General features: G+C 39.8%; 1 long non-coding RNA gene across 1 annotated transcript in view; it reads right to left on the bottom strand.

Moving 5' to 3' along the window:
• LOC128651995 (uncharacterized) overlaps positions 1-27,203 on the bottom strand; it is a 53,371-nt gene extending 26,168 nt beyond the window's left edge. Inside the window, exon 1 of the long non-coding RNA XR_008401242.1 lies at positions 27,112-27,203. This is a non-coding gene — a long non-coding RNA (uncharacterized LOC128651995). The remainder of the gene's footprint in view (positions 1-27,111) is intronic.
• Positions 27,204-27,559: the final 356 nt, after the last annotated feature.

Below are 27,559 nucleotides of genomic sequence, written 5' to 3'. Positions count from 1 at the left end.
TTATATTACTTACCGTATATCCCATCTCTTCAGTTCCCTAACTGATAGTCTTTAACTAGTGGGTCACATATTTATACCCTTACCCGTCTTCTCCCTCCCCCTTACCCCCCCCCTTTTTTTTTTTTTTTTTCTTCTTCTCTCTGACTTAGTTATAATGGCACAACTTCGTATACTTACACTAAATACGCAGGGACTCAACTCGCCCACTAAGCGTAGCCTACTAGTAAATATGCTCCAAAGGTCTAGAGTTGAAGTCGCCTTTATACAGGAGACACATTGGATAACAACTGCAGATATCCCTAGATTGACCAAGAGATTTCCAGTTGTTATCTCGGCCCCATACACCTCCAAATCTAGAGGAGTTGCAATTATGATTAGTTCTTCACTCACATTCGAAACCATATATGAAGAAAGAGATCCTCAGGCCAGGTTTATTATATTAATATGTAAATTAAATGACAAATTAGTTACACTAGTCAATATTTATGCCCCCAATGTTAGACAAATCAAATTCCTTAAACAACTCCTGGTTTCAGTCTCGGCAGTCAAACAAGGCGAGTTAATACTTGGAGGAGACTTCAATTTAATTTGGGATCCCGTATTAGACAGGATAGGACCTAAGATTTCTCTATCTGAAAGAACCACTCATCCTCTGTCAGTAGCGTTTCAAAAATTGCTTTGCCCATACAATCTGTATGATGTGTGGAGAGCTTTTCATCCTATGGACAAAGAGTTCACGTTTTATTCCCCCCCCCATAAGTCTCACACACGTATAGATTTCTTTTTTCTTAGTGCACGTGCCCTAGAACATGTTACCTATGCGAAGATCTCCCCGATTTCATGGTCTGACCATGAGTCTCTATTGATCATTATCGGTCCAAACCTCACTTCTTTACATCCCCCGATGTGGAGACTTAAAGATTATCTAGTGACACACCCTATATACCAGACTGAGACTAAAGAAGCTATCACTGACTTCCTAACCACTAATGATACACCTCAAGTCTCTACCGAGGTCATTTGGGCTTCCCTTAAAGCAGTTCTCAGAGGACACTATACTGCTAAGGCCTCTCATCTGCAGAAAACGCGGGGAGCGACTCTGGCATCTCTTACCTGTCAACTTAGATCCATCAGAAATCAATTGTCTTCCTCTTACTCCACGACATTAAACACACAACTCACTGAAGTGATGCAGCAAATTAAAAGAATTGAATATCAGAGGACCCAAACTAATCTTGAAAAGCTCAACCAGATATATTATTATAGGTCCAATAAGGCCTCTTCACTTCTAGCTATGAAATTGAAATGTAGGACAGCGCAGACTAAAATAACTCGCATACAAACAACAAATAGTATAGTGACCTCTCCTAGAGACATCGGAGAGACCTTCAGGAAATTTTACTCCAAATTGTATAACCTAGAAACCAGTGAGCCTCATAAACTCGACTCCACCGCTGAGATTTCCGCATTTTTGGGAACACTGAACTTGCCTACAGTTCCACAAGAGGCACAATCAGTTCTCTCGGCTGCAATTACCCCTGAAGAGGTATATCTTAGTATTAAAGGTATTAAAACTGCTAAATCCCCAGGTCCTGACGGTTTCACGGGGCAATTTTATAAAACTTTCGAACCTATTCTGACCCCTATTCTATGCAGGGTCTTCAATGAAGTGAAAAGCAGAGGTTGTTTCAGAACTGAGTTCTTAGAGGCCGTTATTACCACAATTTTGAAACCTGGCAAAGACCCCCTAGATTGTGGTAGTTATCGTCCTATTTCCCTCCTCAATTTAGATACGAAGCTTTACGCAAAAATCATAGCTACACGAGTATCCAGAGTAATTCCGAGTTTGGTTCATACGGACCAAGTCGGATTCATCCCGCAGAGGGAGGGACCGGATGCCACAAGACGGGTCTTAGATATATTACTGGAGGCAGCCAGACTAAAAGTTCCCATGCTTGCCCTGTCACTAGATGCTGAGAAAGCCTTTGACAGGGTGAGCTGGGACTATCTATGGGAGACCCTTCGAGTGTTCGGATTTCCGAACGATTTTATTTTAGCCGTTAAAGCTTTATATTCGGGTCCTTCGGCTAGAATACGGGGAGTAGGATTCCAATCTGCCTCTCTAGAAATTTCAAACGGTACCAGGCAAGGGTGCCCTCTCTCACCACTCCTTTTTGCTCTTTCAATAGAGCCCTTAGCTCAGGCGATTAGATTGAACCCAACTATCTCAGGAATCACTTTTGGGAAGTCACAGCACAAGATAGCATTGTACGCTGATGACATTACACTCCTTCTAACTAACCCATCCACTTCGGTTCAGGCTGCTTTTCAACTCTTGACTCGCTTCGGTAGACTTAGCCATTACAAATTAAATATCAGTAAGACAGAAGCTATACATCTGAACATACCACCTCCAGACTTGTCTGCCTTGCAGAAACAATTTACTTTTCAATGGTCTGCAATTAGTATAAAGCTTCTGGGAACACACCTTAGTACATCTATACCTACAGTGATTACTAAAAATTATATAGACAAGCTCCCTGAATGGCGGAGACTCTTGGAGTCCTGGGAGTTCCGGGAGATTTCTTGGACTGGCAGAATAACTGCCATTAAGATGTCTTTTATCCCTAAGGTTCTTTACCTATTCCGCTCTCTACCAGTCAATATACCCAGACCTATACTAAACAAATTGCAGAGTCTTATCACCAATTATATTTGGAAGGGTAGAAAGCCTAGAACCTCAACGCGTACACTGCAGAGGGACACTACAAGTGGCGGTCTTGGTTTGCCTAACATTCTTTACTATTACCAGGCGGCACGATTAGCCCATCTACTGAGCTGGAGTGACAATTCGACTCCCCCATCCTGGAGGGAAATAGAGCAATCTCTCCTCCCCCGGGAACTATCACTCTCCGATCTCCCATGGATTCCCTCACATAGACAGGGCTCCCTTCAAATTACCCACGCTGTAATTTCTGACTTACTTAAGTTTTGGAATCAGATTCGGCACCTTCCTTCTATTGCACCACATCCCTCCCCACGGCAGACAATAGCTAGTTCCCTCTTTTGTTTGCCTGAAGCACACATAGCAGCGTGGCGTGGATTTGGGGTCACTATGATTTCAGATTTTTATAGTAGCACAAATACGCTTTCGCACAGTAGAGTTTGCGAGGATCTCATGATCCCTCCCCCACTTCATTTTGAGGCCTTTCGTTTTTGCTCTCTTCTTAGAACATGGGGATTCCCTGGGCAGGATCTTAGGGAACCCACTGTATGGGAACACAGATGGTCCTCAACTTCCTCGACAAGAGGAATTCTCTCGTTCCACTATGACCTCCTACTTGATTCTCAATCATCCCTAAAGATATCACAACATCTTGCTTGGGAGAGAGAGCTTGAGTTCACCGCTGATGCTGAGACCTGGAATAGGGAGATACTATTTACCAGGAAATTACTCCATTGTGCAACCTTATGGGAGTTATTCTATAAGATTACGGTCAGATGGCATCTTGTACCTTATACTCTTCATAAAATACATACGAATCATCCCCCTACTTGCTGGAGAGGATGTGGTATGCTAGGTACGCAGAGTCATATCTGGTGGTCTTGCCCCAAAATCACACAAGTTTGGACACAATTGTTTCAGATCTGCAAGTCATTTAACTTTGCTTACACACTTAGCCCTCAGACTTGTCTCCTACATATAGAATTTCCAGCTATGCCCCAAGCCCATAAATCTCTCATTATCTATTTACTCATGTCCACTAAATTAGAGATAGCCAGAGCATGGAAACAGAAATCACCCCCTGCCTTTTCACAAATTATGTCCACTATACATTTTATACAGAACATGGAGTCCTACTCGTACTCTGTACTTGATAAGATGGACGCATATATTGATATCTGGGCACCATGGATAGAGAAGTTTCCAAAGTAAAGACTTGATATTCTACCCTTTTTTTTTTTTCTGTCTTATCTTATATTATATCTCTTCATCTTTACCTATGTTATTTGTCTGCAATTTTTTTTTTTTTTTTTTTTTATCTCTCCTTCCCCCTCCTCCCTATTCCCTCCCACATACCTATACGATGTGACTTTTGAGATACCTAATGAGATGGGATATTATTTACTATGGGACATAAACTGTAAAATGAGAACTGTTATATTCTCTTCACCAACTTATTGACCCTGATCATCTAAGTATCATCTATGGTTGACTTTACATATCTCTTATGTTATACTTTATGCCATGTCGACTGACCTTTGTAACCTTTTGGTCATTTAAACAGCTGATGATCCCTGAGTGGATACACTCAATGTTGATATATATTTTTTTTTTCATCATTTGTTATTTTATCTGTTCTCACAATAAAAAGATTTAAAACAAAAAATCCTTACTACATCTGATATTCTACAAATTGATGACATCCTAGTTACCATGGACGTGGACAGCCTTTACACTTCCATCCCTCATGATGGGGGTGTGCGGGCGGTCAGGTCCATGGTTACTGGATCCGGATGCTATAGTGGTCCCCCGATTGAGTTCCTATTGGAACTTTTACAATTATGTCTTGAGAAAAATTATTTTAAATTTGAGAAGGATTTCTATCTGCAAATCTCAGGGACTGCTATGGGCTCAATTATGGCACCTACGTATGCCAACCTCTACATGTCCTGGTATGAACAGAATATTATGAGACCCTATAACATGAGAGGTTGTATACTATACACGGTATATAGATGACATATTTCTTATCTGGCGAGGAACTAATGAAAGCCTTATCTCCTGGGTTGGAATGTTAAATAATTTGGTTTCCCCGATCAATTTTAAAATTTAATATGATAATAATACGATCTATTTTTTGGATCTAAATATCTTTAAAGTTGATAATGAAGGGTTATGCAAGTTTGGAACCTCTTTATACACTAAACCCACTGATCGTAATTCTCTATTAGAAGCCCATAGCTATCATCCCATGCATCAAAAAAGGGGTATTGTTGCCTCTCAACTCACCTGGGTCTTGTGCAACAATACTGAGGCATCAGTTAGAGAGAGACAACTTGGTGAAATGTCCAATAAACTCATTGCACGTGGATATGACAGTGACATGGTAATGGATATCAAAGGAGAAGTGACAAAAAGATTTTATGATCGAACTATAATTAAAAAAGATAACACTGTGGAGGATGAGCATATTAACTTCATCACTACTTTTGATACAATGCATCATCACGTCAACTGTGCTATTAGAAAACATTGGGATTTGATAAGCACAGACAAATCATTACCATTCCAACATATACAACATCCAAGGGTTGTGTATCACCGCGCCAAGAACTTGCGGGATTTACTTGTTAAAACTGACCCTGTGAGGTGCTATGAAGGATAGACCTGGTTAAAATCCAGTAAAAAAGGTTGCTTTAAATGTGGGGATTGTGTCACATGTGACAGTATGTTGAAAGGTGATACATTTCAGCACCCACACACTAACAAACGATACAAGATCAATTACAGACTATCTTGCACAAGTACCCATGTAATCTACATTCTGATTTGCCCGTGCTCCCTTGTATATGTAGGTAAGACGATCACCACCTTCCGGGAAAGGATGGCTAACCATCGCTGTGCGATCAGGGAGGCTCTCGTGAAAGGGGACTCTGACCAGCCAGTTGCACGCCACGTTGCCCGTTGTAAGCATAATGTTTCTAGTTTAAGAACTATGCTAATTGACCAGGTGCCACCACTGACAAGGGGATGCAATAGGGGCAATTGGTTATTAAGATTGAAAACCAGATGGATCTACACACTTGATACCATAGCACCAAAAGGGTTGAATACAATCTTGGATTTTGTACCATTTTATACAGGGGATTAAGATGCATTTGCCCGTTGCATAATATATCCCAAATTAACTCATGGATATTCCTCACACCTTGACCAGTGTCACTGTCCATCAATATGAGTCTAATTTCTAACTGACCATTTTTATATTTATTTACCTGTGTATCTAATTTATAAACCCAATCCTAATTTCTAACTGACTAAGTCCTCAGATATTTGGGTTTCTACAATACTTTTTGGTGTATGAATGGTTAATGCACACATAGTGACACATAATAAAAATTGTTTCTAATAATGTTGTCATTTTTTATGTAATGTAATAATATTGTTGGAACCCATATATAACCAATATTGAACCATCCCATCATGTATATATGTATAGCTGTATAGAAAATATATATATCTAGTAGTTATTTTTTCTGGCACATTAAGTTATATTTTATGTTGCTTTTAGATTTATATTTAGACTAGTCTCTGTGCAGTGTATTACTTTATTTGGCATCTCTATTACATCACTAAATTAATGTCGTTTGGCGCATATATATTCTGATAATACTCAAGAGGCATCTTCTTAGTTTTTTCTGAATGACAAATGAGCAATAAGCCTATTCCAAAACTTTGGATCCACTTGGTTTGGCCGATAAACATTACAGAAGATGTACTTACACGTTTCTATCTCAATTTCTAGAGATAACCATCTATATTCCCCATCCATTTCCTGTTTTAAAATTTTATATACAAGATTTGTATTAATTAAAAAGGCCACACCTCTTTTGCTCTTTGTGCATGCAGAGGCCACCTCCTCTCCTACCCATTTAATTTAGAGTTTCTTAGCTTTATCCATTTTTAAATGTGTTTCTTGAATCATGGCTATGTCTGATTTATATTTTCCTAGATGTTTAACTATTAATTTCCTCTTACTAGGAGATGAAATGCCCCCTACATTCCACGATAAACATTTAATATCAATCCTCATTTTAACATCACAGGCTCAGCGCCCATACCTGAGCAGGGAACAGGTAAAGTAATAAAAAAAAAAAAAAAAGTAGTGCACATTGATTTAACAATAACAGGCTCACATATTAAGGGACAGTATAAGCCTACCTTACTCTTTGACTACATGTGTTTACTTTAGTAAACCATATCTGCTAGGCTGTACAAACCATGCATCTAGGTACTAAATCTACATATATAAAGAGGATAAGTACAATTTTTTTAGAAGAAAATTGTTTCAGAAAATTAATGAATAAATGTTAGTGTTAAGTGTAAACCAGGTTGCTTTAAATGCGGTAACTGTGTGACTTGTAACACACTATACTCAGGGACCACATTCAGTCATCCCTTTAAAACAAAAAAGTACACTTCAGACACAGACTCACATGCAGTTCTGATCACATTGTTTATTTCCTTACTTGCCCATGTGGGAAATACGATATCGGTAAATCGAGTACCCCCTTTAAGGAGAGACTAGCTAATCACAAAAGCACTATAAGATCAGCACTAAAAGAGGGGAAAAATAATCAGCCGGTAGCTAGACACTTTTTAAACAATGGGGCATACAGTGGCTACGCTACGAGCAATGACAATAGACAGAATACCTCTCCTTAGAAGAGGGGGTAATAGGAATGAGGAGCTCCTTAAGAGAGAAACACAGTGGATATATAGATTAGGGACCCTAAAACCTAGGGGGTCTTAACACTAACATTGACTATTCATTATTTTTCTGAAACAATTTTCTTCTAAAAAAATTGTACTCATTCTCTTTATATATGTAGATTTAGTACCTAGATGCATGGTTTGTACAGCCTAGCATATATGGTTTACTAAAGTAAACACATGTGGTCAAAGAGTAAGGTGGGCTATGCAAGGTGCAGAGTATTCACATTGCAGTGACATTTTGCCAACCGGGTGCCATTATAAGGCAGATGGGTGGGGGCAGTGTAACACTTTGAAAAATTATAACATTTTCTACTATTCAAAGCAAAAAAATGAATTGCATAATTTAAAAGGGACCCTGAACCCAAATTTTTTCTTTTGTGATTCAGATAGAACATGCAAGTTTAAGCAACTTTCTAATTTACTCCTATTATCATTTTTTCTTCGTTCTCTTAATATCTTTATTTGAAAAAGAAGGCATCTAAGCTAAGGAGCCAGCACATTTTTGGTTCAGACCTGGACAGCACTTGTTTATTGGTGGGTGAATTCATCCACAAATCAGCAAAAACAAACCAGGTTGTTCACCAAAAGTGGGCCGGCATCTAAACTTACATTCTTGCTTTTCAAAAAAAGATGCCAAGAGAAAGAAGAAAATTTGATAATAGGAGTAAATTAGAACGTTGCTTAAAATTGCATGCTCTATCTGAATCACGAAAGAAAACAAGTTGTGTTCAGTGTCCCTTTAACATACATTTATTTAATGATAATTTGTGCAATAAGCATAAAAAGAAGATAATTTTAGCTTAATATTGGCTTGTAATGTTAGTTCTGTGATCAGAAAAACTAGCTGGGTTGTGCACCCATTAAAAAGGTCCTAAGCAGATGGTAGCTGCTCGTTTGTGTTTATTCTTGCAATTGAAATAACTATTTTTGCTTAATGAAACCAACACCCATAATGACAATTTCAGTACCTAAGTAATGACCTTTGTGTAAAGAGATAGAGATAAGAAGGACTGCTCTACATGCCCACTTAGCCCATTTGATTGTGCATGTTCTTGAGAACATGGGTGGTGGTTTCAATGAGCATAACCAGTTATTTACAAAATAAACCTATATTAGCAAAAATAAACCTATATTCCCAGGACATACTTGAATATGAGAGAAATCTCAATGTATCCTTCCTGGTAAAATATTTTATAAATAAATAAATAAATTTCTTGATATAACAAGGCACTGGGAACACTTTAAAGGGACATATCAATCAAAACTGAAATACACTTGATGAATTACATATTTAACTAGAAACATATTTACAATAAACATATACTGACAAAAAAGCTTCTAGTAGAAATGATGACTGTTTTAGTGCTAACATTTTCCCTGCACATGCATGTAAAGCACAGCTAGATTCCCCAGTGCACCAGAATTTTAACCCTTTGAGGACAGGGTTAATAAGTCTACATTGGAACAACGTTGGCTTCAGGACAGCCAAACGGTTAGGATGTTCTATTCCATTCTAATGGCGCTAAAGCCCGGCGCGGTTAGGACGGAAAAGAACGTTATATTGGCGTTAAAAGGTTAAATACTGCAGATGTTCAAAGAGAGCCATTGGGAGTTTGTATCAAATCAGCAATTGAAATGCACCTGTGTATATTCCAATTTTGGTTAAAATGTACAGTGCAGTGTCCCTTTAACCACTCATCTGCAACATATTATAACATAATAGGCAGCAGCCAATTAAAGAGACATGAGACCCAAATGTGTTCTTTCAGGATTCAAATGAAATTTCCAATGTACTACTATCATCAAATCTGCTTCATTTTCTTGGTATCTTTTATTGAAGGAGCAATAATGCATTACTGGGAGCTAATGGAACACCTGGTAGGCCATCAACAAGAGGCATATATGTACAGCAACCAAACATTAACTACCACCTAATTAAAGATGGGAAGGCCTAGGGAAAAAAAAAACAGAAAAATTTGTTTTCCAAAGCCATTTTTTTGTTTTCAGAAAAAAGTGAAAAAAATATGGAGTGTGGAATTTGTTCTTTTACAATGATAACGAATATGTATATGACATGGTAGTCAAACTATATAACATGAAGACCTTAATGAAAGGCTTCTGAGACGTTATGTAAAGTCACAAATCATTGCTCGTTCTCTCAGCTGAAGACAAGCAAATCCTGGAATACAAGTCAAGTACATTGTACTTCTCAATGCAATTCTCAAATAAGAGAAATATGTATTTCTGCCTCTAGGGGGCACTGCAGAGGAAAGGCTTCAGTTTAGTTTGTTAGTGGGCTCCTTCTTGTACCTCCTACAGTGGGTAATTGTTAATGTACAGTAGATTATAGTTTCTGTCCTCTCAGGCCTTAAATGACAGATAAGAGGTTACATTTGTCTGACAAATTAGTTTATCTTTATAACCTTTATCTAAAGGATTCCTATTAATGTTCTCCCCATCACAGCATAAAGTTTACCTATAGTCTTGTCAGTAAAAAAATGTTTTCATCCTCTCAGTAAAATTTCCACAGTGCAATTTTTGCTGAGAGCAAAGCTGCAATTTGCAAATACTGTGAGAAGAAATATTGTTTTCCAAATGCTTCAAGGATGACAAAACACATCATAGCATGCCAGAGGTGCCCTAAAGACATAAAAAATACTTTATGGAATTAAATGATAAGGGCCATAAAGAGAGTGCATGTAGCTCCCCCCCCCCCCAACGTTTTCATTCCAGAAACACTCTCTTTCTGTTGCTTCTGTATCATCACAAAGTGTTTCTTCACCAGCAGTATCTTTAAGTAAGGAAGTGTTGCAAACCACTGCCTCACAAAAATACACAATACCTTAATTTATAGATAAAATGACACCTGATCAAGCTCTTAATAAAATCTTTCACTTTACTTTTTTTCAGCAGTTGTAAGCTTGTCTCAATTTGTGCAAACCTTTACGTTTTTAGAAGTCCATTCGAAAAATGACAAATATGAAGAGGAAGAAAAAACGTAAAATGGTATTATTATTATTATTGGTTATTTGTAGAGCGCCAACAGATTCTGCAGTGCTATAAACATAGGGGGTATACCAGGAAACATTTATAGGGATCAAATGGGTAGAGGGCCCTGCCAAGAGTCACACTGTTGTAGTCGGCTCTTAAAGGGACAATAAACCCACATTTTTTTTTCATGATTGAGATAGAGAATACCATTTTAAACAACTTTCTAATATACTTCTTTTATCTAATTTGCTTCATTATCTTGATATTATTTCCTGAAAAGCATATCTAGATAGGCTCAGTAGCTTCTGATAGGTGGCTGCACATATATGCCTCGTGTGATTGGCTCACCAATGTGCATTGATATTTCTTTAACAAACAACATTTAAAGATGGCAGCAAATTAGGTAATAGAAGTAAATTGGAATGTTGTTTGAAATTGTATTCTCTATCTGAAACATGACAGAATTTTTTGGGGTTTAATGGCCCTTTAAGAAGGTGATCTGCAAACAGCTGGGCTCTTAGGCTTACATGCTAAGGGGGTTCAGGGGATAGCAATGGAGGAGAGGAACTGGTATGAAGAAAGGTTAGTGTAGGTTGTATGCATCCCTGAACAGTAGAGTCTTTAGGGAGTTCTTGAAGCTTTCAAAACTAGGGGAGAGTCTTGTGGAGCGAGGCAGAGAGTTCCACAAGATGGGAGCCAGTCTGGAGAAGTCCTGTAAAAGGGAATGTGAGGATGTAACAAGAGAGAAGGAGGTCACGAGCAGAGGGAAGGGGATGGGAAGGAGAGTATCTGGAGACAAGGTCTGAGATATAGGGGGGATCAGTGCAGTTGAGGGCCTTGTATGTCAGAGTCAGAATTTTGTGTTTAATCCTGGAGGCAAGAGGAAGCCAGTGAAGTGATTGGCAGAGAGGTGCAGCAGATGACGAGCGACGTGTAAGGAATATGAGCCTGGCAGAGGCATTCATTATGGATTGTAAAGGAGCTAGGCGGCCGCAAGGGAGACCAAAGAGAACAGAAATTGCAGTAGTCGAGGCGGGAAAGGATGAGAGAGTAGATTAAAATCTTAGTTGTGTCTTGTGTAAGGAAATGTCTAATTTTAGAGATTTTTGTAAGGTGGAAGCGGCAGGATTTAGCCAAGGACTGAATATGAGGAGTGAAAAAAAAAACATTGGGCATGCGGGGTATGAGTAATGATGGAGTTGTCCACAGTTTTAGAGAGATTGAGGGTGGAGATTTTGGAAGAAGGGGGAAAATAAGGAGTTCAGTTTTGGAGAGATTTAGCTTAAGGTAGTAAGAGGACATCCAGGAAGAGATGTGAGAAAGACAGTTAGTGACACGGATTAGCAAGGAAGGGGATAGGTCTGGTGCAGAAAAGTAGATTTGGGTGTTGTCGGCATACAAATGATATTGGAACCCGTGGGACTTTATTAGGGAACCTAATGATGAAGTGTAGATTGAGAAGAGAAGGGGACCGAGGACAGAGCTTTGCGGTACTCCGACAGAAAGTGGTGATGGGGCAGAGGAAGCCCCAGAGAAGGCAACACTAAAGGTACGGTTAGACAGATAGGAAGAGAACCATGAGAGGGCTGTGTCACAAATGCCAAAGGATTGGAAGGTTTGGAGCAAAAGAGGGTGGTCAACTGTATCAGAGGCTGCGGACAGATCAAGGAGGATAAGCAGAAAGAAGTGGCCTTTTGATTTTGCTGTAAGTAGGTCGTTGGTAACCTTAACGATTGCTGTCTCTGTGGAGTCATGGGGATGAAATCCCGATTGCAGTGGGTCAAGGAGTGAGTTTAATGTGAGGAATTGGGAAAGGCGGGCATATACTAGCTTTTCAAGAAGCTTTGAGGCAACAGGGGGTAGGGAAATAGGGCGGTAGTTGGATGGGAAGGTTGGATCGAGAGAAGGTTTTTTGAGGATAGGTGTGACCAGTGCATGTTTCAGAGATGAGGGAAATATACTGGTGCTGAGGGAGAGGTAAAAGCACAGTATAAGTGGAGAAACTTCTTCCTTAGTAACAGGGGAGAAAGAGTTGAATTTATGGCTATGTGGGTTGTGGTTCATTGTGAGAGTTTGAGGGGCTGAGAGAATGGAAGTATGTTGAGAGATGATTTTGTTTCTGATGGAGTCTATTTTGTTATTGAGGTGGCTGGAAAAATCTTGAGCTGAGAGAGAAGTTGTTTTAGGAGGTGGGGGTGGGCGGAGAAGAGTATTGAAAGTGGAGAACAGACGTTTTGAGTTTGAAGAAAGAGTAGAGATAAGAGTAGAGAAGTAATGTTGCTTATAAAGATTAAGGGCAGAATAGTAGGAGTTCAAAATGAACTTGTAGTGGAGAAAGTCAGCTGAGATTTTCTCCAGTGTCGCTCAGCAGTACGGGAACATCTGCGTAGGTACCGTGTCAGAGGAGTATGCCAGGGCTGAAGATGAGTGTGTGATATCTCAGCTATGGTAAGAGGGGCCAGATTGTCAAGGACAGATGTAAGAGTGGAATTATAGTGGCAGATAGATCAGGGCAAGAAAAGGATGAGATGGATGAGAGGAGAGGTTTGACGGAATTAGCAAGCTGTTGCTGATCTAATGACATAATGCTTCTGTGAAGTTTGGTGTGAGGAGTAGAAGGAGGGAGAGTTGTAGGGAGGGATGTGATGTTGCAAGTGAGGCGATGGTAGCAGTAGTTCAGAAAATGAGATTGATTAAATTGCATGTATATGTTGTGTCTATTTCCTTTTCTAAAAAATGTTTTTCAAAGCACCACTCCAAAAGTTAAACCTCCCTATGGAGCTTAAATATTGAGGTGGTCTTTACACCCCCCAATGACCATATCCTACTAGCAAAAATTATGCCAGTTACTAACATTATTTTTTGCAATTGGTGCTAAGGGGCAAATCTAATTTATTTTTATTTTTATGTTGATGGTTTCTTGCTTTCTTTGTTGCTTTTGAGGGTGGTTACCTGTTCTCGTGAATAGTTGAAATTTTCTTAACATATACAGACCATATTATTCCATTTGTAGCAAAAAATAAAGTTTTAAAAAGCAAGTTTAGTTTATTTACTGAATAAGCTGTACTTTTATTTCAAGCATAATAATTTTATATACACTGCATTTCATGTTCCCAGTGTAACAAAATGAATTTCAATTTGTAAAACTACTCCACGCTACATTATTTTCAATTTTTCCGAAAATATCAATTTTTCCGGAAAAAACAGGGGAAAAACTTTTTTTTTCCATGGCTTCAAAATTTCCGGAGATTTTACATCTCTACTCCTAGTATCGCGCATTGCTGTTCCTCAGCTCATCTAGTTATATTTCCCAACAAATTATTCCAAGAGACAAAAGTAAATTGGACAATAGATAAAAGTTGTTGTTTGTATGTTCTATCTAAATTATGAAAGTTTAATTCTGACTTTGCTGTTCATTTAACCCCTTCATGCGGTACAATAGTTTTAAAATCGTAACGAAGTTCTGATGTAAACACTATGGGGCATATCTATCAAGCTCCGGATAGAGCTTGAGGCCCCGTGTTTCTGGCGAGCCTGCAGGCTCGCCAGAAACACCAGTTATGAAGCAGCGGTCTAAAGACCGCTGCTCCATAACCTGTCTGCCTGCTCTGAGCAGGCGAACAGACATTGCCGCAATTCAACTCGATCGAGTACGATTGGGTTGATTGACACCCTCCTGCTGGCGGCCGCGATTCTGCAGGGGGCGGCGTTGCACTAGCAGCTCTCCGTATTCAGCGAGGTCTGGCGGACCTGATACGCACTGTCGGATCAGGTCCGCCAGACTTTGATAAATAGAGGCCTTAAAATAAAAATGAAATTACGTGATTGTCAATGCGATCACGTGATTTCAAGGCCAGGATCGGATCATGGGAGGCACACCCCAGGACGATTCTTGACATTGTCAAAGGGGGGAAGCTGCAGGATGCCGTATAGGGTAGGACGTTGCATTCCGTCCTAACCGCGTTAAAGCCCAGCTCTGTTAGGACTATATGAAATACCGTACCTTTAGTGTAGCCTTCTCTGGGGCTTCCTCTGCCCCGTCACCACTTTCTGTCGGAGTACCGCAAGGCTCTGTCCTCGGTCCCCTTCTCTTCTCAATCTACACGTCATCACTAGATTCCCTAAGTCCCATGGTTTACAATATCATTTGTATGCCGACGACACCCAAATCTACTTCTCTGCACCAGACCTTTCTCATTCCTTGCTAACCCGTGTCACTAACTGTCTTTCTCACATCTCCAACTGGATGTCCTCTCACTACCTCAAGCTAAATCTCTCCAAAACTGAGCTCCTTATTTTCCCCCCTTCTTCAAAACTCTCCACCCCCAATCTCTCTATAACTGTCGACAACTCCATCATTACCCCCACCCCGCATGCCCGATGTCTCGGGGTCACATTTGACTCAGATCTTTCTTTCACTCCTCACATTCAGTCTTTGGCTAAAGCCTGCCGCTTCCACCTTAAAAACATCTCTAAAATTAGACACTTCCTTACACAAGACACAACTAAGATTTTAATCCACTCTCTCATCCTCTCCCGCCTCGATTACTGCAACTCTGTCCTCTCTGGTCTCCCCACCTACTGCCTAGCTCCTTTACAATCCTTAATGAATGCCTCTGCCAGACTCATCTTCCTTACAAGTCGCTCTTCATCTGCTGCACCTCTCTGCCAATCTCTTCACTGGCTTCCTCTTGCCTCTAGGATCAAACACAAAATTCTCACTCTGACATACAAAGCCCTCAACTGCACTGCTCCCCCCTACATCTCAGATCTTGTCTCCAGATACTCTCCTTCCCGTCCCCTTCGCTCTGCTCAAGACCTCCTACTCTCCTCCTCTCTTGTCACCTCATCACACTCCCGTTTACAGGACTTCTCCAGACTGGCTCCCATCTTGTGGAACTCTCTGCCTCGCTCCACAAGACTCTCTTCTAGTTTTAAAAGCTTCAAGTGCTCCCTAAAGACTCTACTGTTCAGGGATGCATACAACCTACGCTAACCTTACATTATACCAGTTCCTCTCCTCCATTGCTATCCCCTGAACCCCCCTAGCATGTAAGCTTAAGAGTCCAGCTGTTTGTTGATCACCTTCTCAAGAGCTGACTACAACAGTGCAACTCTTGGCAGGGCCCTCTACCCATTTGATCCCTATAACTGGTTTTTTTTGTACTCCGCCTTTGTTAATAGCGCTGCAGAATCTGTTGGCTCTCTACAAATAACCGATAATAATAATAATAATAATAATAAAGGGGTTAAGATTACTCAAGCCAATGTTTCTATATATCAGAGATGGGGAACCATGGCCATCCAGGTGTTTCAGAATTACATTTCCCATGATGCTCAACTGGACTTCAGAGTGCCTAAGCATCATGGGTAATGTAGTTCTGAAACATTAGGAGGGCCAAGGTTCCCCATCCCTGCTGTATATAAATCACAGATTGAACATGCTACATTTCCTGCAGCAATCGGATGCTTTACCAGCATGGGAACGAGCTACATTTAGTTCAATGGCGCGATTAGGCACACTGTGAGTGGAGCAGAAGAGGACCATGAGGAAGGGAAGGTAAGGGGGTTAAATCTTTAATATACTTTATATATTTTTTTACAGGTACGCTAGGTTAAAGGGACATAATACCCCAAAAAAATCTTTCATGATACAGCATATAATTTTAAACACCTTTCTAACTTATTTCTATTATCACATTTTCTTAATTCTCTTGGAATATTTTGTTGAAAAACAGGGAGGAAAGCTTATGAGCGTGCATTTGTCTGGAGCTTTGCAAAAATTGTATCAATATGCAAGAGCACTCAATGACAACCCTAGTTCCTGCCATATAGTGCTCCATACACCTATCTGGGTATCTTTTCAACAAAGAATAACATGGGAACAAAGCAAATTTTCTAATAAAAGTAAATTGAAAACAAAATAAAAATGGTATGTCCTGTCTGAATCACAAAATATTGTTTTAGGGTCTCATTTTCAGAATTATGTAACTTTAATAAGATCGTTGACTGCCCCTTTAAAGTTGCATACAAGTTTAATTTTTATGTTCCTTTAATATAGCATAGGTTGTAGATGAAGAAGGATTTCATTATAAGCAGAAATATGATGTGAATGAGAGAGGGGGTGATTTTGTAAAGAATATGAAGAGTGTGCAAAGAGGATCCAGCTATTATAAGGCAGAAGTGGGCATGTGGGGGAAGGCAAAGTGAAGCAAGGAGGATGTAGACATGTTGGGTATGTGAGATGTGAAGACACAAGTGTAGGATACTTGATACGTTCCCACAAAATGCCTGTGCTGAAACAACTGACTATAAAATAAGTGAATCCTGCACATACATAGAATATCAGTCACATTTAAAGGATCTTTAAACAATACATTAAAGGGACATTCCAGGTAAAATTGGAACCACATGGATGCATATCAGTTTTGAATAGAAGCATTTTTGTAATATACATAGATTAGCAAAAAATGCTTCTGATAATATATATAGCTGTTTCAAATTTGTATTTAAGTATGCACCGTGCACCAGCATTTTAAACACAGCACTTGCTCAGAGAGCCTAAGGTGTTTGTACCATCTGCTAATGACTCAATTTGTTAATGGCTGACATGATACAAGCCCCACTTGCGCTCTGAGTAGCTGCAGTATTTAAAATGCTGGTGCGCTGACAATATCTAGCTACACCTCACATGCATGTGCAGAGAAAAATGCTATCACTAAACAGTGATAACTTTTACTAGAAGCATTTTTGCTAATACATGTATATTGCAAATGTGTTTCTATTCAGAGATGTAATTCATCTATGAGCATTTACATTTTGAACTGAATGTTACTTTAAACCTTCCATAATACATTTATATCAACATAGTAAAAAAAGTATACAGTACTAAATAATGCAGTCTGTTTTTTTCTGTAATTAATTATTCCAATTGTACTGTTTCCCACTCTGCCCAGAAGGTCTGGAGAGCTGCAACAACTAGTCGTCATAATCAATAATAATCGATTATGAAAATAGTTGTCAACGAATCTCATAATCAATTAGTTGGTTTGCAATTAGTTGGTCTGTGCACAACACCAGCTGCTTCACTCCAATGAACTCCTGCACATGGTATTGTGTTTTATGGTTATGTCCTTAACCCAAAGGACGTCTACTTTTCACTTTTTCAGGACAGTATAAGTTTACAACTACCCCTGGCTTATGTGCAACCCAGATATACTACTTATGCATCTCAAGCACCTCAACACCCTCTGAGTGCCTCTTCTCTGCTGCAGGAAATATAGCTGCAAACAGAACCAGCTTTAGCCAGAAGCATATGGACGTGTTGAGATTTTTGCATTTCAATGCAAAGTTTCTGAAAGAGTAAATAACAGAATGTTGGAAACAGTGATAGTCTACATATTTCTAGTTCTATTTTTTTTCAGTTTTTTTTTTCTTTAATTATAAAACTGGGCTCTGCTGCTTAAAAATAGGACAAACAGTTGTGTTAATGTAAAGTTTTAGTCTGAAGTTTATATTTGTAACACTCTTTTTTTTATCCGATTAGTCGATTAATCGAAAAAATAATCGGCCGATTAATCGATTATGAAAATAATCGTTAGTTGCAGCCCTAGTCTGGAGAATTAGAAAGCAAACTGCAGTTTTCCTCAGATATTTCTGCATAAAAGGCAATGCTGCAATGATCCTCAAATGTAACCTTGGAAACAGCTTCTGAATGGCAATAGCACAATAGACCATGAATACAAACGTCACCAGGCTTTTCAAGATGCGTACAGCAGTTAGACTGCTCTGAAATATAAAAACCCTTCAAAACTGTGCTATCAAAATGGCAGCTGTAATGCTTTTAAAAGTTTTCTTTTATTTGTTGAGTTTTGCAGTATTTAATTGCGACTATATAATATGTATATATATATATATAAAATTACTTTTACCCTTTAAATGTTTGTTTTTAATAAAGTATTCACCAACAAATACTGACACACACTTTAAACCATTTCAAGATTTAGGTCTAATTTACATTCCCAAACAACTTGTGGGAAAAACAAAAGCATCAAATGAAATGTGATCCCAATCTTAGACTATACATTCACAAGCCTTGACTTCAATAAAGAGTTCCGTGCCATTGAATTTATTTATTTATTTTTCTTGGTAACAGTGATAATCTTTTTAAAGGAAAGCACAAGAAAGTCTCAAGCACTGTTTTTATTTTAACATTGTAGATAAAAAAAGAGAAAACAAGTGTAAGCCATTGACCAAATTAAAGTGGATTAAGGGCTCTATTTATCAAGCTGGGGCGGATAGGGGCCAGCTCGCCTCTGGCGGGCAGCAATCCACTGCTGGAATTTAAGATTGCACACAAACGCTATTTTGCGCTTGCGTGCAATCCCGCCCCTGCCAGTGCACAGCCAATCACGCGTGGGCAGGAACTGTCAATATCCCAAGTCGGACGATACTGGTTAGATTGAAATGCTCCACCTTAGAGGTGGAGAAGAAGCTAGGAAGCAGTGTTCTGATGACCGCTGCTTGATAAATCTCTTGTGAGAACCTGCAGTCGTAGGGAGGCAAAGGGTTTTATAAATCGAGCCCTTTAGTGACAATTACGTCAAGAAGACACTGAAGTAATGTGTTAAAGGGACATGAAAGTCAAAATTCAACTTTTATTATTCAGATACAGCTTGTGATTGAAAGGGATATGAAACACACAAAAAAATATTTTTTATTTAGACAGAGAATACCATTTTTAAAAAGTTCCCAATTTACTTATTTTATCAAATTTGCTTCGTTACCATGATATTCTATGTTGTAGAGATACATAGGTAGGTCTCTGTAACACTACATGGGAGGAAATAACGCTGCCCTCTTGCAAAATCGATAACACTCCTACTACTCCTTGCTGCTGGTGACGTCTCTACTAACCCTGGCCCTGCAGCAACCACCACACTTTTACACTCTCGCTCAGTCTCCCACTGCAAAACCCCTAGGTCACGCAATACTAACAATCTGATCTCTATTAAAGGGACAGTCAACACCCAACACAACATGATCCCATATTTTTAAAACCCAAACGAAGATCCGGCCTGCACTGCCTCCCTTCTGTATTACCTATATCATTGTCCTAGTAATTCATGATACATTGTTTAATCTATGCTAAATATGGCCGCTAAACTCCTCCCCTTCATCCTTCTTCCCCATCTCTATGCCATTTCAGGCTCGTCCATTTAGGAATTGATGACGCTCTTCATACGTCATTGTGCATGCGCATTTGTAAATAATTCAGATCGTACTCTGAAATCGGACTTGCAGCAGTTAATTCATGTGCTTGGTGTCAGCAACAATTGTGCAGAATAAAGTTCTGCTCTTTTGGTTCCTATCACATCGCGCATGCGTGAAACTCAGTGAAAAAGCTTGAAGATTCTGACCCAGGATTGAATTATGATTGGCTGAAGGCTTGAAAGAGAAGGGAGATACGTAATGTTGGGGGGAGTTAGGCGGCCATATTTCGAGCAGATTAATGCTTGTATGGTAAAGGATTACTTGAAGAAGGATAGAGGTAATAGAGAAGGGAGGCAGTGCAGGCGGATCTTCGTTTGGGTTTTAAAAATATGAAATCGTGTTGGGTGTTGACTGTCCCTTTAAAGGGACAGTCTACACCAGAATTTTTATTGTTTATAAAGATAGATAATCCTTTTATTACCCATTCCCTAGTTTTGCACAACCAACACAGTTATATAAATACATTTTTACCTCTGTGATTACCTTGTATCTAAGCCTCTGCAAACTGCCCCCTTATTTCAGTTCTTTTGACAGACATCCATTTTAGCCAATCAGAGCTGGCTTACCTGAACTTCACGTGCGTGAGCACAGTGTTATCTATATGAAACACATGAACTAACACCCTCTAGTGGTGAAAAACTGTCAAAATGCCCTGAGAGAAGAGGCGGCCTTCAAGGGCTTAGAAATTAGCATATGAACCTCCTAGATTTAGCTTTCAACTAAGAATACCAAGAGAACAAAGCAAAATTGGTGATAAAAGTAAAATAGAAATTGTTTAAAATTAAATTCTCTATCTGAATCATGAAAGTTTGTTTTGGACTAGACTGTCCCTTTAACCCCCAGCACTTATCCCCTCTCTTTTCTTGTGCTTTCTGGAACGCATGCTCTGTCTGTAACAAAGTTACAACTGTTCACGACCTGTTTGTTTCCAATGCTTTTAATCTTCTAGCAATTAATGAGACCTGGCTATCATCTTCTGACACTGCTTCCATTCCTTCTCTCACACACGGTGGTCTCCACTTTAGCCACACACCTAGGCCAGGTGAGAGACATGGTGGCGGTGTTGGGATCTTACTCTCCCCCTCCTGCTCCTATTAGTACCAATCTCCATTTCCATCCCTCTCCTTTTCCTCCTTTGAAGTCCACTGCATCTGCCTGTAGTCCCCCCTCTCTCTCAAAGTGGCAGTCATCTATCCCCCCGTGGACAAACCTCCAAATTCCTTGACAAGTTTGCTGCCTGGCTTCCTCACTTTCTCTCTACAAATACACCTACTCTAATTCTGGGGGACTTCAACATCCCCATTGATAACCCATCTGCCCCTGCTTCCTCTAAACTTCTCCCACTCACTTATTTCTTTTGGCCTCTCACAATTCACCCTATTCCCTACTCACCACGATGGACACTCTATTGATCTGGTATTCTCCCATCTCTGTTCTCTCTCTAATGTTGAAACAGCAAAGTCCAGCGCACCCGGCAGCAATGAGACTCAACAAGTAAATGTGCCAAGTAGTATACCTGTTTATTTAGAACATGTAGAACAAAGGGCTAAACAAGCCAAATATGCCAAATGGCAAAGTACTCCAACACGTAAGGAAAAGACAGCAAAAGACAGGCAGCAGAATAGGGAAAAAAATTAGGTCAGACGAGTTTCCTTATGTTGCTACATAGTAATCCTCAGTGACCATGTTATGCTGCCTGTCTTTTGCTGTCTTTTCCTTACGTGTTGGAGTACTTTGCCATTTGGCATATTTGGCTTGTTTAGCACTTTGTTCCACATGTTCTAAATAAACAGGTATACTACTTGGCACATTTACTTGTTGAGTCTCATTGCTGCCGGGTGCGCTGGACTTTGCTGTTTCTGTGTTTGTCTAGTGGGCGTGGATGGAGCGCTCCATATTCCTTTGCACCGGAGCAGATGAGTGAAACTGATACACTACGTGAAGAGCGTCACGTGATCGGATCTGACACGCTGTTTGTGTCTGAGCGCTTCCCTAGCTGCGAGTGTTTGTCTCTCTCTAATGTTGCCTGTCGCCCATTTCCCATCTCAAACCACCATCTGCTCACCTTTAATCTCAATATACAGGCTAAACCTACTTCTCCCCCTCGCCCCCACACCTGTAGAAATCTGCACACTGTGGATCCTCTCCAACTTTCCAACCTTATTAAAAAACGCCTCCCCCACACTTCCACGATATCCTGCCTCGACCTTGCTACAACCCACTATAAAAATACTCTCTCTTCTGCACTTAACACTCTTGCTCCTTCCCAACTACGCAAAGCTCCACGTCGTCAGCTCCAGCCCTGGCACTCTCAGCAAACGCCACCTACAAAAATGCTCCCGCACTGTAGAACGTGCCTGGAGGAAATCCCGCTCCGAACCTGATTTTATCCACTAAGTTCACTCTTTGTTCTTAAACCTCTGCCTTTTACTTAGCTTAGTAAACCTACTTCTCTTCTCTTATATCCACTCACTCCTCAAACCCTAAAAGACGCTCTCCATTTTCAACTCTCTCCTCTACCCACCTGCACCACCGCCTTCATCTGCATTCAGTGCTCAAGACCTGGCTGACTACTTTTTCAATAAAACACTTACCATCAGAAGCAACAGCCCAACACAAGCCTGCAATCTCCCTTCTTCACTCCCAGACACCCCCTCTACCACTTTTTGCACCCTCCTCCCAACCACCGAGAGGTCTTCCTCACACCTCACTACCTGTGCACTTGACCCTATTCCTTCACATCCAATACCTTCTCTGACTCCCACCCTCACTTCAGCTCTTGCTCACATATTCAACCTATCCCTTTTTACCAGTTCATTCACTGCCTCCTTCAAACATGCAAAGGTCACCCCATCCTCAAAAACCCCTCCCTTGACCCTAACTCTCCTGCAAACTACCGTCTCATATCACTGCTCCCGCTAGCTTCAAAAATCCTTGAAAAACTAGTCTTCGATCGCCTAACCCACTTCCTGTCCTCCAACTCATTGCTCGACCACCTGCAATCTGGCTTCCATCCCCAACACTCAACTGAGACTGCCCTCACCAAGGTTACTTAAGATCTCCTTTCTGCTAAAAACAATGGCTACTACTCATCTTACTTGACCTCTCTGCTGCCTTTTAAACATCCCCTCCTCCTACGGACTCTCAGCTCTCTTGGGCTCTTTGACACTGCCCTCCCCTGGATTCACTCTTATCTCTCTAAGAGATTCTTCTCTGTCTCTTTTGCTGGTGACTCCTCCTTTCCATTGCCTCTGTCTGTTGGAGTACCTCAAGGCTCTGTCTTGGGTCCTCTACTCTTCTCTGTTTACACTTCTTCACTGGGTAAACTTAACATCTATGGCTTCAACTATCACCTCTATGCTGATGATACCCAGGATTTACCTATCCACCCCTGCAGTCTCTCCTTCTGTCAATTCTCACTTCAGCAACAACTTATCTGGCATTTCCTCCTGAATGGCATCTCAGCACCAAAAAATAAACATGTCCAACACCAAACTACTTCTAATCCCCCCTCTAACTCTACTCCAGTCTCTAATATTTCTATCACTGTTGGCGGCACCACTATCTCCCCATCACCTCAAGTCCGCTGCCTTTGAGTCACACGTGATTCAAATCTGTCCTTCATTCCCCACATCCAATTTATCTCTTCATCCTGCCGCAACCACCTACGCAATATCTCCAAAATGTGTCCGTTTCTGAGCGCTGAAACTACTAAACAGCGAATCCACTACCTAGTAATTTCCCGAGTTGACTACTGTAATAACCTACTAACTGGCCTCCCTCTCTCCCGCCTCCCCCCTTCAATCCATCCTAAATGCATCTGCCAGGCTAATCCACCTCTCCTGACGCTCTGTGTCTGCTGCACCTCTCTGCGAGTTCATTCACTGACTCCCCATTAACAGCAGAGTTAAATTCAAAATTCTCACCCTGACCTACAAAGCCCTCACCAATTCTGCCCCACCCTACCTGTCCTCACTCATCAACAAATATACTCCAGCCCGCCCCCTAAGATCCAACAATGACCTGCTCCTTGTGTCCTCTGCCATCACCTTCTCTCATGCTAGAATACAGGACTTCTCTCGTGCGGTACCAATCCTCTGGAGCGCACTTCCTCGACCTGTCAGGCTTTCCCCTAACCGGTCCTCCTTTAAACGTTCCCTAAAGACCTTTTTGTTCAGGGAAGCTTATCATCCGACTCATTAACAAATTAATGTCACTTACCTAACAGTTTCCCTCATCTATCTCCTCACTAATATCATTCTCACCTTTGCAGTCCCCACCTCCTGTTTCCCATACTCCTACCCATCTAGAATGTAAGCTACCACGGGAATAGGGCCCTCAATTCCCCCTGCATTTTTCTGTAAAATGTTGTCTTTTATTGTATTGTTTCTCCATGTACTTTTAACTTTGTACCCATGGGCAGCGCTGCGGAATCTGTTGGCGCTTTATAAATAATGAATAATACTAATAACATTCTTGCAAAACTGATGCCATATAGTTCTCCAGGATGGGCTGGCTCCTAAGCATACATTCCTGCTTTCAACAAAAGATACCAAGAGAACAAAGAACATTGATATTAGAAATACATTAGAAAGTTGTTGTTTTTTTGTTTGTTTTTTAAGCTGCAAGCACCTTTCTGAATCATGAAAAATAAATGGGGGTTTCAGAGCCTTTAAAGCTACTTTTCTGTTTTATCTTCTATTATCAAATTTTCTTAATTCTCCTTATCTTTTGTGAAAAAGCATAACTAGGGAGCCTCTGGAGTAGCATTACTTGGAGTTAGCTGGTGATTGGTGGTTACACACATATGCCTTTTGTCATCTGTTCACTAGATGTATTCAGCTAGCTCCCAGTAGTGCATTGCTGTCTGATCTGGAGTTAACTTTAACAATAGTTATATCCACGCAAGGAAGGAATAATAAAATGCTACACTGCTTGTGTTAAAACATTTGTTTGCACTTTCATCACCCTTAAAATGTAATTTCCCTAGGAGGACTGCATAATACACATATATGTTTATGCATATATCAACTGAAAGTTACCTTATATCTACAGTCACCTGACACTCCACCCCCACCCCCACCACCCACCCCCCATCTGCTTTTTTTTTCCAAGACTGTGCGCCTCATTGTTAATCAGAGGCAGTGGTGCCCAGGTCATCATTCTATTGGGTAGTGAGCTCCTGAGTGCTGTTTGAAACAAGAACACGTGTCACTGTCTCTGCTTTGTGGCAACAAGCATTCAGGAACATGCTGCCATAGAAAACAATAGTTGGTCATTTTGGCAATAGCGCAAGCAGTCTTTTTTTTTTTGGGGGGGGTTATCAAAAAAAATGTGAATATAATTACACACAGTGCACAAATAAGATGAAAATAAATATGTTCACCAAAACCAATACTTAATTTCTAATATAGACTAAACGTCTTTTTATTAAAGGGACAAGAAACTCAAAATTGATAACAGGAGTAAATTAGAAAGTTGCTTAAAACTAGGGTGACCATATTGCCGCTTTAAAAAGGGACACATGAAAAATACATATGTCAGGGTTCTTATACAAAACATTTCTTTAAACAGCCATGACAAATGTAATTTTCATATGTGTCCCTTTTTAAAGCGGCAATATGGTCACCCTATTAAAACTGGAGTCTCTATCTGAATCATGAAAGAAAAAAAATATGGAAATAGTATCTCTTTAAGGTACAAAGTGCAAGCATCTCGTTTTGGGTCCCCTGTTTACAGTATATGTTGTAAAGGGCTTTTAATAACAGGGACAGAATATGGGGTCTAGTCGCAAGGATCTAGTTTGAGATCTTTTTAAAATGGTTCAATATAAACCAAGGAGCAAGCAATTGGTCTGAAGTCTGCTTCTAAAAGCTCAATAGGGATTTGAAGCATACACATTTGCTGGGGTCCACATTTATTGGCAATGATGACATGGATCTGATATGATGTCTGCTGTAGAGAGTTTGGTATGGTCAGGGAGCAAACATATGCTGTGGTAAACTAGTATACTAAACATTGATCAATATGTGTAAAGGAGAATACATAAGATGTGCTGCAAATGGCTCAGCAGACGTCAGAAAACATTCATCTGCTCCAAAAGATAAAAAATTGGGGCAGATGAAAATGATCTTGTCCCAAGTTCAAGATTTGGATAGAACATTCAATTTTTGCTTAAAGGGACACTGTACCCAAAAAAAATCTTTCATGATTCAGATTGAGCATGAAATTTTAAGCAACTTTCTAATTTACTCCTATTATCAAATTTTCTTCATTCTCTTGGTATAAAAAAGTGTTGTCCGGAGTTCTGAACCCAAAAAAAGCTTAGATGCCTTCTTTTTCAAATAAAGATAGCAAAGAGAACGAAGAAAAATTGATAATAGGAGTAAATTAGGAAGTTGCTTAAAATTGCACACTCTATCTGAATTACAAAAGAAAAATGTTGGGTTCAGTGTCCCTTTAAGGAACAGTATTGCACTACTGGCAGCTGGCTGAATGAATTTAGCTAGCCAATCACAAGAGAAAAATTAGTGCAGGCACCAATCAGCAGCTAGCTCTCACTAGTTTAGCATATGTATTCATTCATTTTCAACAAAGGATACCAAAAGAATGAAGTATATTTGAAAATAGAAGTGAATTTAAATGTCTTAAAATTACATGTTCTATCTGAATCATGCAAGTTTAATTTTGACTTTCCTATCCCTTTAAGATGTGTGTGTAAACTATTTTTATTCTGTCTCTCTGGACGTTTCTGAAAAAAGGTTCTAGCAATAAATTAAAGTACAAAAGCAGAAGTATAATAAAGAGGAATAACCAAAAATAAACTCACTAACTGGTGGTTGGAAATATTTTTCTGAAATGTTATGGGATTTGATGATAAGCTAATACAATTGGGGGGGGGGTTGTTTGTTTTTTGGGGGGCTTTTTTGCAACACTCTACACTTATTAGTCAGACAAACATCAATATACACAATGGCAAACATTTTTTTTAAAGGAACTGAACATTTGTAGCAGTAATAAAATGTATAAACAGAAACAAATATGTATTTTCTTGCACTACATTTCATAATATTTCTCACTGCAAATCAGGACTAAAAATTTTATTTTTTTTAAAAGTAACGCCATGACTGCAAGAGGGCTGTCTGTAACGCAGGCAAAGTTAATATATATATATATATATATATATATATATATATATATATATATATATATATATATATATATATATATATATATATATACTCGTTTATAAACACGTTTTACTGTACTTTGCAGCAAATTAGTAATTACTCAAGACTAATTATTAATAAAGTCAGGGTTACTATTACATCGCTTATTAAACCCACCTGTGTGCACATAGCGGGGCCGCCTGCAGCTCAAACGCTGACCATTCTAAAGGCTCTAACACTCAGATCTTCAGCCACAGAGTCCTTAGCAACCGAACCCAGACAATTCTCCACGCTCCGGTTCCAATGCGCATGTGCGGACACAGTGAGCGTGAAAGCGGAATCCGCAAATCAACATAAACACTTTACTGTATCGGCGGCTATATTAGGAGGTGTTTAACTCTCCATAGTTTGATGTGAAAATCCAATATAAAGAGAAACCAATGCGCTGCAGGAAACCTTGCAGATACTCATCAAATTAGTTAATATTAAAAAATATGTGAGTATCTTAAATTAGGCTTGTCATTTGTCATCCACAAGAATAGCAGACAAAAACCAGCAGGTGAATGAGTGATAGGTCCCTTTTTGCTGCAATCTTAATACTGCTGTCGTTTATATTTTCCACAGC

This window comes from Bombina bombina, chromosome 3, assembly GCF_027579735.1.
Source record: "Bombina bombina isolate aBomBom1 chromosome 3, aBomBom1.pri, whole genome shotgun sequence".
NCBI classification, from domain to species: Eukaryota; Metazoa; Chordata; class Amphibia; order Anura; family Bombinatoridae; genus Bombina; species Bombina bombina.
The sequence above is the reverse complement of the archived record's forward strand: the minus strand, read 5'-3'. Positions and strand labels throughout refer to the sequence as shown.